Below are 16,548 nucleotides of genomic sequence, written 5' to 3'. Positions count from 1 at the left end.
GAATCAACTATTGGCATTAGGTGGCCAAAGCACTGGAGTTTCAGCTTTAGCATCAGTCCTTCCAATGAACCCCCAAGACCTATCTCCTTTAAAATGGAGTGGTTGGGTCTCCTTGCAGTCCAACGGACTCTCAAGAGTCTCCTCAAACACCACAGTTCAAAAGCATGAATTCTTTGGCACTCAGCTTTCTTCAGAGTACAACTCTCACATCCATACATGACCACTGGAAAAACCATAGCCTTGACTAGATGGACCTTTGTTGGCAAAGTAATGTCTCTGCTTTTGAATATGCTATCTAAATTGGTCATAACTTTCCTTCCAAGGAGTAAGTGTCTTTTAATTTCATGGCTGCAATCACCATCTGCAGTGATTTTGGAGCCCCCCAAAATAAAGTCTGACACTGTTTCCACTGTTTCCCCATCTGTTTGCCATGAAGTGATAGGACCAGATGCCATGATCTTAGTTTTCTGAATGTTGAGTTTTAAGCCAACTTTTTCACTCTCCTCTTTCACTTTCATCAAGAGGCTTTTGAGTTCCTCTTCACTTTCTGCCATAAGGGTGGTGTCATCTGCATATCTGAGGTTATTGATATTTCTCCTGGCAATCTTGACTCCAGCTTGTGCTTCTTCCAGCCCAGCATTTCTCATGATGTACTCTGCGTATAAGTTAAATAAGCAGGGTGACAATATACAGCCTTGACATACTCCTTTTCCTGTTTGGAACCAGTCTTTTGTTCCATGTCCAGTTCTAACTGTTGCTTCCTGACCTGCATACAAATTTCTCAAGAGGCAGATCAGGTGGTCTGGTATTCCCATCTCTTTCAGAATTTTCCAGTTTATTGTGATCCACACAGTCAAAGGCTTTGGCATAGTCAATAAAGCAGAAATAGATGGTTTTCTGGAACTCTTCTTGCTTTTTTGATGATCCAGCGGATGTTGGCAATTTGATCTCTGGTTGCTCTGCCTTTTGTAAAACCACCTTGCACATCTGGAAGTTCATGGTTCACGTATTGCTGAAGCTTTGCTTGGAGAATTTTGAGCATTACTTTACTAGCATGTGAGATGAGTGCAATTGTGTGGTAGTTTGAGCATTCTTTGGCATTGCCTTTCTTTGGCATTGGAATGAAAACGGACCTTTTCCAGTCCTGTGGCCACTGCTGAGTTTTCCAAATTTGCTGGCATATTGAGTGCAACACTTTCACAGCATCATCTTTCAGGATTTGAAATAGCTCAACCAGAATTCCATCACCTCCACTAGCTTTGTTCGTAGTGATGCTTTCTTAGGCCCACTTGACTTCACCTTCCAGGATATCTGGCTCTAGGTGAGTGATCACACCATCGCGATTATCTTGGTCATGAAGATCTTTTTTGTACAGTTCTTCTGTGTGTTCTTGCCACCTTTTCTTAATATCTTCTACTTCTGTTAGATCCATACCATTTCTGTCCTTTATTGAGCCCATCTTTGCATGAAATATTCCCTTGGTATCTCTAATTTTCTTGAGGAGATCTCTAGTCTTTCCTATTCTGTTGTTTTCCTCTATTTCCTGGCACTGATTTCTGAGGAAGGCTTTCTTATCTCTCCTTGCTATTCTTTGGAACTCTGCATTCAGATGCTTATATATTTTCTTTTCGCTTCTCTTCTTTTCACAACTGTTTCTAAGGCCTCTTGAGACAGCCATTTAGCTTTTTTCCATGGGGATGGTCTTGATCTCTGTCTCTTGTACAGTGTCACAAACCTCCATCCATAGTTCATCAGGCACTCTGTATATCAGATCTAGTCCCTTAAATGTATTATGTACATATAATTAATAAAGTTGATATATTATTTTTAAGTTCCACTTTGGTAATATTTAAAATACATACTCTGTAAATAGCCCTTTTAAGTCATTATAAAGTGTGTACATTGTATTTGTTTTCTGTTTATAGTTTACTGAGGAATAATTTTGGAGAAGGCAATGGCACCCTACTCCAGTACTCTTGCCTGGAGAGTCCCATGGATGGAGGAGCCTGGTGGGCTGCAGTCCATGGGGTCGCTAAGAGTCAGACACCTCTGAGCGACTTCACTTTCACTTTTCACTTTCATTCACTGGAGAAGGAAATGGCAACCTACTCCAGTGTTCTTCCCTGGAGTATCCCAGGGACGGGGGACCTGGTGGACTGCCGTGTGGGGTTGCACAGAATTGGACACGACTGAAGCCACTTAGCAGCAGCAACAGCATATATAGAACACTACGAACTAGGACACAGAGTATAAGACTTAATTATGAGATTGAATTTACTGATAAGATGATAACAGTCTTCTGCCATTGAAGAGACCTCAAATTCAGACAAATAATTTTCTAATAATTTGCTAATAATACCATAATTTCATAATATGGTACATGCTCTAACCACTTTTTGGTCAGAAAGAAAGACCAAATATTCTTGTAGCCTAGAACATATTAAAAATATGATGGAGTGAAGAAGAAAAAATTAAAATATGATACTTCCTTATAATTCACTCTTTTATTTTCCATGCTGTTGGTTTGTTTTATAGTGGTACCAGTTGATCTGTACTTGTATTCTGTGTCAAGCATGTCCCTGTTTTAGGGGAGAAGGACGTATGGAGAAGGAGAGGAAATACAGAAAAACCTTGAACATTTTATTAAGATACTTGTAAGTATTGATGTTTCACTTTTTTACACAAGAAAAGTAGAGCCGAGAATAAGGCAAAATGTGGCAAATGCTGCAGGAGAGGAAGAAATTGTGTGCTGTGCAAGCGCAAAAAAGAGAGAAATTAATTTCAGCTAGGGGAAATCTATGTGAATAAAATGCTTGCCCTGAGTGCTGTTAAGTACAATAAACTAAAGTGCCATCAGCTTGCTTCCCTAGGCTCCGTATTTTACTCAGAGTGCTGCTGAGTCGACCGTTTTAATCTGTAGAGGGATCCACGGAAGCATTCATCTTTTCCCCAAAATACTTTTTTTTCCTTCTTTTCTATAGATAAGAAAAAATTGTTTGATTAAACAACCTCATGTCAACATACATGATAGGTTCTTTCAGGTTGGGCAGTTGTAGTGAGTAGGGAGGATGAGTGCTCTATGTGCAGAAGCCATTTAACAATGATGAATAATGAAATCAGTTGTGTAGACAACCTTAACCTCATTGGATGTAATGGAAGTACTTGTGTATAGTATAAAAATATCTCCGTACTATTATAAAGGCTTATATTAACTCTTTATTTTCTTGTTGAATCTGTAAGGATCCCATTACATTGTAAGATTGGCCTGGCAGTGCTATTTGAAAATCTGGGCTTCTTAATATTGACTGAGCTCTGGTTGACTTTGAGTGATAACCTATGATACCATAAGTTTGAATTTTTAAAGTTATCAAATATTATTTTCTTACACTGTAGTCTATGGCTATTATATTAAAATTATCTCAGGCTGTTTAATCTCCTATAAATATAAATATGATTTATATTTCTCTTAAAATGTAAGTATAAATATACTGTTATTTATATAAATATATATCTACATATTATTATATCAGATCAGATCAGTCGTTCAGTCGTGTCTGACTCTTTGCGACCCCATGAATCACAGCACGCCAGGCCTCCCTGTCCATCACCAACTCCCGGAGTTCACTGAGACTCACGTCCATCGAGTCAGTGATGCCATCCAGCCATCTCATCCTCTGTTGTCCCCTTCTCCTCTTGCCCCCAATCCCTCCCAGCATCAGAGTCTTTTCCAATGAGTCAACTCTTCGCATGAGGTGGCCAAAGTACTGGAGTTTCAGCTTTAGCATCATTCCTTCCAAAGAAATCCCAGGGCTGATCTCCTTCAGAATGGACTGGTTGGATATCACATTAGAATATATGTTAATTAAAACCATAGCAGTTTCCATGTTTATAGCCTTAATAATTCTCTTCTCTGTCCATGTATTCAAATAAAGCCTAGAAAAACAAATAGGGCCTGTTTCATAGATGCTAGCTAATAATGCCACAGCATGTAGCTTCCAAACATTTAATAAATAGCATCACTAGTATATGGCTTCCCTGGTGGCTCAGTTGGTAAAGAATCTGCCTGAAATGTAGGAGACCCAGGTTCTATCCATGGGTCAGAAAGATCCCCTGGAGAAGGAAATGGCAACCCACTCCAGTATTCTTGCCTGGGAAATTCCATGAACAGAGGAACCTTTATTCATGGATTCCTTGCAACCTCAGGGCTACAGTCCGTGGGGTTGCAAGAGTTGGACATGACTTAGCAACAAAACCACCACAATCACTAGTCTATGTTTTGCTCTTCCTACAAGTATATAATAAAATAATTTCAGAGGACATAAATTTTCAATTGCCAATTTTTATCTCAGTGGAATTTTCATTGTGATATGCATGCCTTTGTCTTACATGTGAGATTTCTGACTATCCTATATAATTAAACTTCATGCTTACAAAATATAAAACTTGTCTTTTTTATCTCAGCTTAAAAAGCAGAGATATTACTTTGCCAACAAAGGTCCATCTAGTCAAAGCTATGTTTTTTCCAGTAGTCATGTATGGGTATGAGAGTTAGACTTTGAAGAAAGCTGAGCGCCAAAGAATTGATGCTTTTGAACAGTGGTGTTGGAGAAGACTCTTGGGAGTCCTTTGGACTGTAAGGAGATCCAACCTGTCTATCCTAAAGGATATCAATCCTGAATATTCATTGGAAGTACTGATGCTGAAGCTGAAACTCCAGTACTTTGGCCACCTGACGTGAAGAACTGACCCATTGGAAATACGCTGATGCTGGGAAGGATTGAAGGCGGAAGGAGAAAGGGATGACAGAGGATGAGATGCTTGGATGGCATTACCGACTTAATGGACATGAGTTTGAGTAAAGTCTGGGAGTTGGCGATGGACAGGGAGGCCTGGTGTGCTGCAGTCCATGGGGTTGCAAAGAGTCAGACACGACTGAGTGACTGAACTGAGTACATTATAATATTGTAAAGTCTTCTTTTGTAGTAATTCTTATTCCATTACCAGAACCATTCACTGTTCTCTTTTTCCATTGTGTCTTCTGGGATTTTCCAATCATATACCACCAAGAGATAACAGTTCACACTTTATCTTTGCCTCCAGTGTGAAATTACAGTTATTAAAAAATAAAAATACATGTAAATATTTCTAATATAGCTAAGATTTTTTCCTAGTTAAAAGATATCTAAAATAAGAATATTAAGCACACATAGACCTACTTTGTATCCTATGATTTTGGAGATATAAGATTTTAAGAGGACCCAGATATCATATGTTTTCACAAAGTCTTTATTATATACATTTCTGTATTTGTTGTTAATAAACATAACCACCAAAACTAAGGTGGAAGGTCTTTGTCTTTACCATGAGTCTGAGCTACTGATGCCCTCCTCAGACTCTTGTCTACACACTTTTAAACTGTTACTAATGTAACACACAGATCCTTGAGAAATAAATATGTTTTAAAATCACAACAAATATAATTAAACTTTCTGAGTTAACTAATTACTTTTTATTTTTATTTTATATTGAGGTATAGTTGATTTACAGTGTATTAGTATCATATGTATAGCAAAGTGATTCAGTTATACATATATCCATTCTTTTTCAGATTATTTTCTCTTACAGAGTATTGAGTAGAATCCCCTGTGTTATATAATACATCTTTGTTGTTTATCTGTTTTATCTATAGTAGTGTGTATGTGTTAATCCTAAACTCCTAATTTATCCCTCCTCTCCAGTTTTTACCTTTGGTAAACATAAGTTGTTGTTGTTGTTGTTTTGAAGCCTGTTTCTGTTTTGTAAGTTATTTTGAATCATATTTTTAGATTCCACATATGCATGATAATTATATGATATTTGACTTTCTCTGACTTACTTCAGTTAGTGTAGTCATCTCTCTAGGTTCATCCATGTAGCAAATGGTATTATTTCATTCTTTTATGGCTGAGTAATACTCTGTTGTATCAACATGTATGTCCCATATCTACTTTATCCATTCCTCTGTAGATGGGCATTTAGGTTGCTTCTATGTCTTGGTTATTGTAAATAGTGCTGCAGTGAATGTTGGGGTGCATGTATCCTTTCAGATTATGGTTTTCTCTGGATATTTGCTCAGAAGCAGGATTGCTGGACCGTATGATAGCTCTATTTTTAGTTTTTTACAGAACCTCCATACCGTTCTGCATAGTGACTGTACCAATTTACATTCCCACTAGTGTATGAGAGTTCCCTTTTCTCTACACCCTTTTTAGTATTTATTGTTTGTAGAGTTTTTGATGATGGCTGTTCTGACTTGTGTGAGGTGATATCACATTATAGTTTTGCATTTCTCTAAAAATTAGTGATGTTCAGCATCTTTTCATGTGTTTTTTGGCCCTCTCTATTTCTTCTCTGGAGACTTGTCTATTTAGAATTTCTGGCCCATATTTTGATTGCTTTTTTGATATTAAGATGCTTGTATATTTTGGAGATTAACCCCTTTTCAGCTGCTTCATTTGCAAATATTTTCTCCCTTTCTGTGGCTTGTGCTTATGGTTTGTTCATGGTTTCCTTTACTGTGCAGAAACTTTTAAGTAGGTCCCATTTGTTTATTTTTATTTTCATTACTCTAGGAGGTGGATCCAAAAAGATATTGCTGTGATTTATGTCAAAGAGTGTTTTACCTGTGTTTTTCTCTAAAAGTTTTTTGTATCTGGCCTTACATTTAGGTCTTGAATACATTTTGAGGTTATTTTATATGTGGTGTTAGAGAATGTTATAGTTTGAGTTGTTTTTTAAAGCTGACTTAAATGGTTTGGGTATCGTATAATAATGGCAGGCAACATTTTCTGAGAATTTATAGCCACTGTTCTAAATACTTTATATGTATTAATTATTTTAATACTCATAACAACCCTTGAAGTGGATACTGTTTTTGTCCACATTTTGTAGATGAGGAAAATAGACAAAGAGGTTAAATACTTGCTCAAGGTACCAGAGCTTGAATCTGAACTGAGATAGTTTGGCTTTATGCATAATCTTTATATTCGCACACATATATAAGCAGAGAAAGGGAAAGAAAAGGAGAAAGAATATGTGTATATGCTCAGATTCAGTGTTTTCAGTTCTTAATAAAGAAGAAATACTGGATACAATTTCATAACTTACTACCATAATTGAAATTTTCATAGAGAAAGCAGACTCACTTCACACTTTCCTTACCCACTGAGGAAAGTAAAACACCAAATACATAGTCATTTTCAATCTGTTTTAGCATTATTTAATGTTTTATATTGTGGTCTGCTGGCAACTTCTCTCTTTCTTCCTTCTGTCTCTTTTTGATGATGGCGGTGATGGTGCACTAGAGATGTGGGGAGTGGCTAAAGGATTAGAAAAACTGCGTCTCCTGCATCCCCAGCTTCCTCAGTCATAATTTGTGAAACATATTTACTTGTATTTAAAATAGGATGAATTTTTATTTTGTTTATAAAGGAGACACCTATGTGCAAATTCTTCAAGTGATAGAAGGAACTCCACATGTCATCTGTGATTCTAAGGCAGTCTAAATTACCACTTCAATTGTCTTCAGACAAAATTAATAGATTCTGGAGCCTGATACTGCCCTTGGGATTATCTACAACAGACTTGCTGAAAACACAGAATGAATTAGAATTAAAATACTCTTTAAAATAGCAAATTGGAATCTTTAGGCTCATAAGTAATTTCTTTGATGATGTTTACTTAATTACTATCCTTGCTGTACCTGTTCAAGAAATGATGAGCCATCTATCTTTAGAAATATTCATTTTAAGCTATTTGCATACATAGAAGGTAACTAAGGAAAAGAAAACAGAACAGCAACCTGATCATAATCCTATATAATTTTTGATTCGAAATAGAAATGTAACTTGATCACATAATCACTTGAAATTTTTATATATAGAAGCATTAGATTTAAACTTTTGAGATGCATACAGCAGTATGCTGTTATATTGGCTATACAAAGCTTTGATTTGTCATTTGTAGCATTTGACTACAAATACTCTTATTATGGATTGATTTTGAGCTGCTAATGGTTTAGCAACTGCCTTGCAAAATTTATGAAAATTTAGTACTCAGCTCTCACATACAACTAAATGCATAATTATAGGACTTGATTACTTAGTCCCAATAATAACAACTGCAGTAGCCTCATTATGTTATGGCCCCGTGCTTCACCTCTTTTGTATCCACATCCTTTGCCACGTGGTCTTGTAACATGCTCCCACCAATATTCTTGGACCAGCCAAGTGACTTGATTTGGCTGATGGGATGTTATCAGTCATAATATAAGTGTAAGCTTGAAAAAGACCATATGTCCACTCTTTCTCTTGAACGTCTGCTGTTACTATTAGAACATATTCAATCTAGCAAAGCCAAATTTTCCTACCTTGAAACTAATACCATCCTAAATCAGTTGACAGCTAGCCAATCCCAAGACTTATGAGTGAGCCCAGGCAAAATCAGAAATCTGTTTACCTGACCTACTGTTGAGTACAGATGCATGAGCAAGTTCAGCCCAAGTATGTGGAGCAATAGGGACATGGTAGATAAATACATTTTAAAAAGGTTTTCACTAAGATTTTGTGTTTGTTTATTGTATAGCATTGCTTTATTAATATATAACTGTGTCAATGATGCTATGATTTGGCAAATTTTAATTAGAAAGAAAAGAATTTATACAGGAGATGATATGGTTGTGAAAAGAGATTAGTGAAACCTAGGCCTACGACTTGTAAGTGAATGACCCTGAGAAATTTATTCATCCTCTTTATGCCTAAGTTTTCTCATTTTAAAATTATGGATAACTAGCCTTACAGGGTTATTGTGAAAATTAAATATATATCAGTGACAAGCTGGTTTTAGAAAAGGCAGAGGAACCAGAGATCAAATTGCCAACATCCGCTGGATCTTCGAAAAAGCAAGAGAGTTCCAGAAAAACATCTATTTCTGCTTTATTGACTATGCCAAAGCCTTTGACTGTGTGGATCACGATAAACTGTGGAAAATTCTGAAAGAGATGGGAATACCAGACCACCTTACCTTTCTCTTGAGAAACCTATATGCAGGTCAGGAAGCAACAGTTAGAACTGGACATGGAACAACACACTGGTTCCAAATAGGAAAAGGAGTTCATCAAGGCTGTATATAGTCACCCTGCTTATTTAACTTATATGCAGAATACATCATGAGAAACTCTGGGGTGGAAGAAGCACAAGCTGGAATCAAGATTGCCAGGAGAAATATCAATAACCTCAGATATGCAGATGACACCACCCTTATGGCAGAAAGTGAAGAGGAACTCAAAAGCCTCTTGATGAAAGTGAAAGAGGAGAGTGAAAAAGTTGGCTTAAAGCTCAACATTCGGAAAACGAAGATCATGCATCCGGTTCCATCACTTCATGGCAAATAGATGGGGAAACAGTGGAAACAGTGTCAGACTTTATTTTTTTGGGCTCCAAAATCACTGAGACGGTGATTGCAGCCATGATATTAAAAGACGCTTACTCCTTGGAAGGAAAGTTATGACCAACCTAGACAGCATATTAAAAAGCAGAGACATTACTTTGCCAACAAAGGTCCGTCTAGTCAAGGCTATGGTTTTTCCAGTGGTCATGTATGGATGTGAGAGTTAGACTGTGAAGAAAACTTAGTGCTGAAGAATTGATGCTTTTGAACTGTGGTGTTGGAGAAGACTCTTGAGAGTCCCTTGGACTGCAAGAAGATCCAACTACTCCATTCTAAAGGAGATCAGTCCTGGGTGTTCTTTGGAAGGAATGATGCTAAAGCTAAAACTCCAGTACTTTGGCCACCTCATGTGAAGAGTTGACTCATTGGAAAAGACCCTGATGCTGGGAGGGATTGGAGGCAGGAGGAAAAGGGGACGACAGAGGATGAGATGGCTGGATGGCATCACCGACTCAATGGATGTGAATTTGAGTGAATTCCGTGAGTTGGTGATGGACAGGGGCCTGGTGTGCTGCAATCCATGGGGTCGCACAGAGTCGGACACAACTGAAGCGACTTAGCAGCAGCAGCAGCAGTTTTCACTTAGATCACATACTGTAAGAGCTATTAAACTAGAATTTAACAAAATAAGGTACCTGGAATACCGTAGATATTTGTTAAATGTCAGAATCATGTAATATAGCTATTTGTAAACAAATAATATGTAATATGGCTATTAGTAAACGAATACTAACAAAAATGGAGGTTGATGTTCTGGTAAAATTAGAAATATTTAGTTATATGTAAGGGTTAGCTGAGATTATCTGGCAGTGGAGCAGAGTGGCCAAGCAAGCTTAGAGCAGTGTTTGTAGGAGTCCTTTTATCTCCAGAAAACTAGCTCCTCCAAATCATTACTCTTTCGGCTTCCAAGGGGAAAATTTCAACTTGGGATCCATAAGTGTAAATTTAGGGGATATATTTAAATTACTAGCAGAGATACAATGTTTTTGCTTTTCTATCTAGCATAATTATTCAGGCTAGCTTCCTGATAAGGGTGAAATTGAGGAATGCCTGTTGACACTGATTTACATGTTAGGACAAAGACTTTTTATATAAGATGGGGAAAAGTCAGAATGAAAAAATATTCAAGGAGATAAAAAGCAATCAAAATCAGTGCCAAGAAGTTAGCGTGGAGTAGAGCCTGCCACAGAATAGAAAGAGGGGTAGAAATGCAATATAGTTAATTGGGAATTTGTACATTCTGAAGATGACTCAACATTCCTTGTATCACAGACCAAGAAAAGGAGGGCTATGGGCAATAACAGCTGTTTGGAATCAAGTTATCACTTCTTAGAGGAAGAGAAAAATATGGTAGTATGCAGCTCCTTAATGGAAAGCGGAATGAGATAGGCATATCTAGGTCTGAAGTTGAATTGTCATTTGGAATGTGTGCTCCCTTCCTGGAGTAAGCACCTAAGATGCATGAGCAAGCTTGCCAAGATACGTGAAACCTACCAACTGCTCTCTGTGGAGACAGATTTTCATAGGAGGCTTGAGGGAGCCAGAAGAAACTGGAACATAGACTTAGTGACTTGGAGATTTGGGAACGGAATCTGAAAGACTAAAGGGAGCACAGATGGATTTAGATCTCAAGTTGGAGGTTGTGACTTTGGCACAAAAAACAGAATGTGAAAGTTAAATACTGCTTATGCAGATGCTATTAGAAAATAGGGTTTTATTTTCCTTATGATGATATGCTATAATGATGGATTCTTGATTAGGTGTAGGATGGTAGGCAGTGAAAGTCTAGAAAGAGCATGCATGATTTTAATGTGGTTAGGAAGATCAAATTTGAGGAAGAAAATGTATGAAAAAAAACTATAAAATCTAACACTTTGGTAAATATCAAGCATACTGCATATCTAGTAGTTCTTACAAGAAAATAATAAAGATGAGAGTTGGGAACAAGGCTAGTTAAGATGTCCTATGTTTCCAGACTTAATAGATGCTCAATAGCTATAGTTATTAATGTAAATGTATGTAAAGGGCTTCAAAAAACTTTTAAAATAATGCGTATTTTTAAAGGCCTATCCAAAAGTGAATCTAAACATTAAACTAAGGGAAGAAAGCAGTCTCATAAATGTCAAGATTTGGTGAGACTGAGTTTATGACTAGAACATGAAGATTGTTAGGAGAGCCATCTACCATGGGCCATGAAGATTGGTGTACTTTCTGACTTGCTATGGCAAGAATGCAAGACCCTGACTGCATTTCGCTTGGGCCATTGCTCAGTTTTGTGTTTGCAGTGAACAACCTTGAGGGATGAGGTGATGTATTTTCTTCATACAGAGAACAAGTTTACTACTATAAAAGTAGTAAATTCCCCAAGCTCAGTGTTCCTCTCTTGAAATGTAGCCTGCTGTTTATGAAGATATCCATTAGGCCCACTTATATTATTCCTGTGGGATTTGGAAGGGCATGGTGAGCCAAAGCAAACCAATGGGAAGTTATGGCTACTGCTTTGTCATGAGTAATAAAGTCCTTTGTCTCTGATCCCGGAATCTTCTGTCTTCTGCTGATATTTGTGAAACAGTATCAGATAAACTTATTAGCCTGTAAGCAGGGAAAAAATCTCGGGGATTTTGTACCTTTTTGAGAGTAATAGTAATAGAATATATCATCTTCATAAGAAGCAGTTCTGATAGTAGGACGGAACAGTGATATCAAAAAGAAGTTACTGAGCATATATTCCTGAGTAATTTTGCTCAATCTAGTCCTGTAAAACTATCAATGGAGTGAAATTCTTTCAAATGTTAGTGGTACCCTTTTGCTGTATGATATTTTACTGAAATTCTGTCTTTGGTGATTTATGTTTTTCAGTGGAGTCTTGCTAAATTATATCCAGCTCTGCCTATTCTATTTGGGTAAAATTGAATTTTAACATCTGGTTCTTGATTTTATAATCTTTAGTCAAACTCTTAAAAAAAAAAAAAAAAAAGGCTTCCCTTGTGGCTCAGCTGGTAAAGAATCCGCCTGCAATGTGGAAGACCTGAGTTTGATCCCTGGGTTTGGGAGATCCCCTAGAGAAAGGAAAGGCTACCCACTCCAGTATTCTGGCCTGGAGAATTCCATGGACTATACAGTCCATGGGGTCGCAAAGAGTCAGACACGACTGAGCGACTTTCACTTGACAATACTTAAAAAAAACTACAGTGACTTTTGTCACTTATTTGTAATAAAATTTAAATCATAGTAATAAACTATAGAATGATGCTCACATTATAATAAATTAAAAAGCCTACAAACTTGTGTATACCATTAACTTCCAAATTACAAATATGTGTCTGCTTATTGATATAGTGTAACTTGGAATGATACATATCAAAATGTCATAGTGATGGGATTCAGTATGGGTTTAATACTTTGCATTTTTCAAACTTCTATAATAAAGGTTACTTTATAATCATGGAATTTCTTTAAATTATTAAATCATTATAATCCATCCTTGAAACTCATTTCTAATTAATGTGTATGACATATAGCATGTAAAGTAAAAAGAAACTTCCAGGGGCTAAAACTCAAAATATATAAGGAACTCATACAACTCAATGACAAAAAAAAAAAAAAAAAAAGGTTTAAAAAATGGGCAAAGGATCTGAATAAGCATTTTTCCAAAGAAGATATAATACAGATGGCCAACAGATGCCTTCAAAGATGTTCAACATCACTCTTACGGAAATATATATCAGAGCTACAGTGAGGTATCACCTCATACCTGTTAGACTAGTTATTATTGAAAAGACAAGAAATAGTAAATGTTGAAGAAGATGTGAAGAAAAAACTCTAATGCACCATTTTTTGATACTGTAAATTGATGCAGCCAGTATGGGAAACAATATGGCGATTCCTCAAAAAATTAAGAATAGAACTACCATCAGTTCAGTTCAGTCGCTCAGCCGTGTCCGACTCTTTGCAACCCCAGGGACTGCAGCACACCAGGCTTCCCTGTCCTTTACTATCTCCCAGATTTTTCTCAAACTCATGCTCATTGAATTGGTGATGCCATCCAACCATCTAATCCTCTGTCGTCCCTTTCTCCTCCCACCCTTCAATCTTTCCCACCGTCAAGGTCATTTCCAGTGAGTTGGTTCTTTGCATCAGGTGGCCAAAGTATTGGAGCTTCAGCATCAGTCCTTCCAATGAATATTCAGGATTGATTTCCTTTAGGAAAATCATGGATCTCCTTGCAGTTCAGGGGACTCTAAGAGTCTTCTCCAACACCAATATTCAAAAGCATCAGTTCTTTGATGCTCAGCTTTCTTTATAGTCCAACTCTCATATCCATACATGACTATCCATACAGAACTACCATATGGCTCAGCTATTTCACTTCTGGGTATTTATCTGAAGAACATTAAAATAGTAATTTGAAAAGATATATTAATCCCTGTGTTAATCACAGCATGTTTTGGGTTGGCCAAAACATTCATTTGGATTTTTCTGTAACATCTTATGGAAAAACCCAAATATTTTGGCTAATTCCATATCTCCACATTTATTATTATATACATCTTGTCTCTCTGTTTTCTTGTATTGTAAATTATTGCTAATTTACTTTGGAAGAGGTAGGATGTAAATAAATAATTGAAAAGTTTATGGTTTTTTTTTTTTTTTTTTGGCAAATCTGTGTATTTTTAAATGAAAGCCCAGAACAGAATCATGTATAGACAATTAAATCGCAAACAGAAATTTCTCATTGTGAGAAATTAAGTGTAGGGTTAAGCAATGCTGTAAGTTGAATGATGTCTACCCTAAGAATTCATATGTTGAAGTCATAACCCCCAGTACCTCAAAATGTAATGTTATTTAAAAATAGGGTCTTTGTAGATGTGATCAAGTTAAGGTTATTTGAATGAGCTCCACTCTGTTACGAATGTTGTCCTTATAAATTTGGACACAGAGATAGACATGCACACAGTAGATACCGTGTGAATGGTTTGTAATGTGTGGCTATGACTCATTGAGATAGGGATGATTACGTAGAAATAGTATCAGGATAATCAGAAGAAATTAAGTGTCACAGACACCATGGGAAGATTATTTCAAGAAATAGGTTGTGAACAAGAGCATCAGATTATGGGGTATTAAAAAGAGGCAGTGATAAATAGGGAAAAAGGTACATTCAGTCTTTGGAAGTAGAAAGTACCAAGTTTAAATGTTATATTCACCACCTACTAGCTCTGAAAGCTGTGATAGTCATGTTACCTCACTAAAACTCATATTTTTTCACTTATAGGGAAAGTGAAAGTTACTCAGTCATGTGCGACTCTTTGCCACCCCCATGGACTATACAGTCCATGAAATTCTCTAGGCCAGAATATGTGAGTGAATAGCCTTCCCCTTCTCCAGGGGATCTTCTCAACCCAGGGATCAAACCCAGGTCTTCCGCATTGCAGGCAGATTCTTTACCAGCTGAGCCACAAGGGAAGCCCAAGAATACCGGAGTGGGTAGCCTATCCCTTCTCCAGGGATCTTCCTGACCCAGGAATCGAACCGGGGTCTCCTGCAGTGCAGGCAGATTCCTTACCAACTGAGCTATCAGGGAAGCCTGATATATAAAGAAGACGAAATAAGAGTTTTTCTTAAGTTTGGTTGTAAATTATGAGCAACCAGACACCAGTGGGCTTCCCTGGTGGCTCAGACAGTAAAGAATCTACCTGCAATGTGGGAGACCTGGGTTCAGTCTCTGGGTCGGGAAGATTCCCTGGAGAAGGGAATGACAACCTACTCCAATATTCTTGCCTAGAAAATTCCATGGACAGAGGAGCCTAGTGGGCTATAGTCCATGGGGGTCACAAAGAGCAGGACACAAATGAGTGATTAACACTTTAACTTTTCACTTCCATGCACAAATATGCTTGTGATACACACATACCCACACAGATATACATGAAAGTCTTAGCAGAAATAGGTGCTTAACAGTGGCTTTTATAACTGCTATATGACAATAAATGAAGAAAAACGATCAGAAGTAAAAATTAGTAAAAGGATAGATTTTCTATTCTTAACAATAGGCAGTCTCTAAATGAATGCTTATTATGCACCAGGTACTGTTTTCAGAACTTGCATATATTAACTTATTTAATTCTGTTGACAGTCTTTTGAAGTAGATACTATGTTAATTCACATTTGACAGATGGAAAAAGCAGATACAAAGCCAAGTTATTTGTTCAGCTTCATACAGATGATGAGTATAAGAAACAGGATTTGAAGCCAAGTTATCTAACTCTGGTGTCCATGGTTTTCAATATTATGCCGCACTTTATCTCTTTTAGAATCAGTGGTGTGCTATCAGCCAGTTATTTAGTCTGTGATCAGTTCAGTTCAGTCGCTCAGTTGTGTCCAACTCTTTGCAACCCCATGAATCACAGCACGCCAGGCCTCCCTGTCCATCATCAACTCCGAGTTCATTCAGACTCACGTCCATGGAGTCAGTGATGCCATCCAGCCATCTCATCCTCTGTCGTCCCCTTCTCCTCCTGCCCCCAATCCCTCCCAGCATCAGGGTCTTTTCCAATGAGTCAACTCTTCGCATGAAGTGGCCAAAGTACTGGAGTTTCAGCCTTAGTATCAGTCCTTCCAAGGAAACCCCAGGGCTGATCTCCTACAGAATGGACTGGTTGGATCTCCTTGCAGTCCAAGGGACTCTCAAGAGTCTTCTCCAACACCACAGTTCAAAAGCATCAATTCTTCGGTGCTCAGCTTTCTTCCCAGTCTAACTCTCATACCCATACATGACCGCTGGAAAAACCATAGCCTTGACTAGACAGACCTTTGTTGGCAAAGTAATGTCTCTGCTTTTCTTTTCTTTTCTTTTCTTTTTTTGTGCTTCTGTAGTTGTAAATTATTTTTTTTAATTTTATTTTATTTTTTAACTTTACAATATTGTATTGGTTTTGCCATATATCTGCTTTTCAATATGCTATCTAGGTTGGTCATAACTTTCCTTCCAAGGAGTAAGCGTCTTTTAATTTCATGGCTGCAGTCACCATGACTGTGACTGCAGCCACAGTCTGTGATAGC

The sequence above is a fragment of the Bubalus kerabau genome, chromosome 1 (genome assembly GCF_029407905.1).
Source record: "Bubalus kerabau isolate K-KA32 ecotype Philippines breed swamp buffalo chromosome 1, PCC_UOA_SB_1v2, whole genome shotgun sequence".
NCBI classification, from domain to species: Eukaryota; Metazoa; Chordata; class Mammalia; order Artiodactyla; family Bovidae; genus Bubalus; species Bubalus kerabau.
This window is presented reverse-complemented; position numbering follows the sequence as displayed.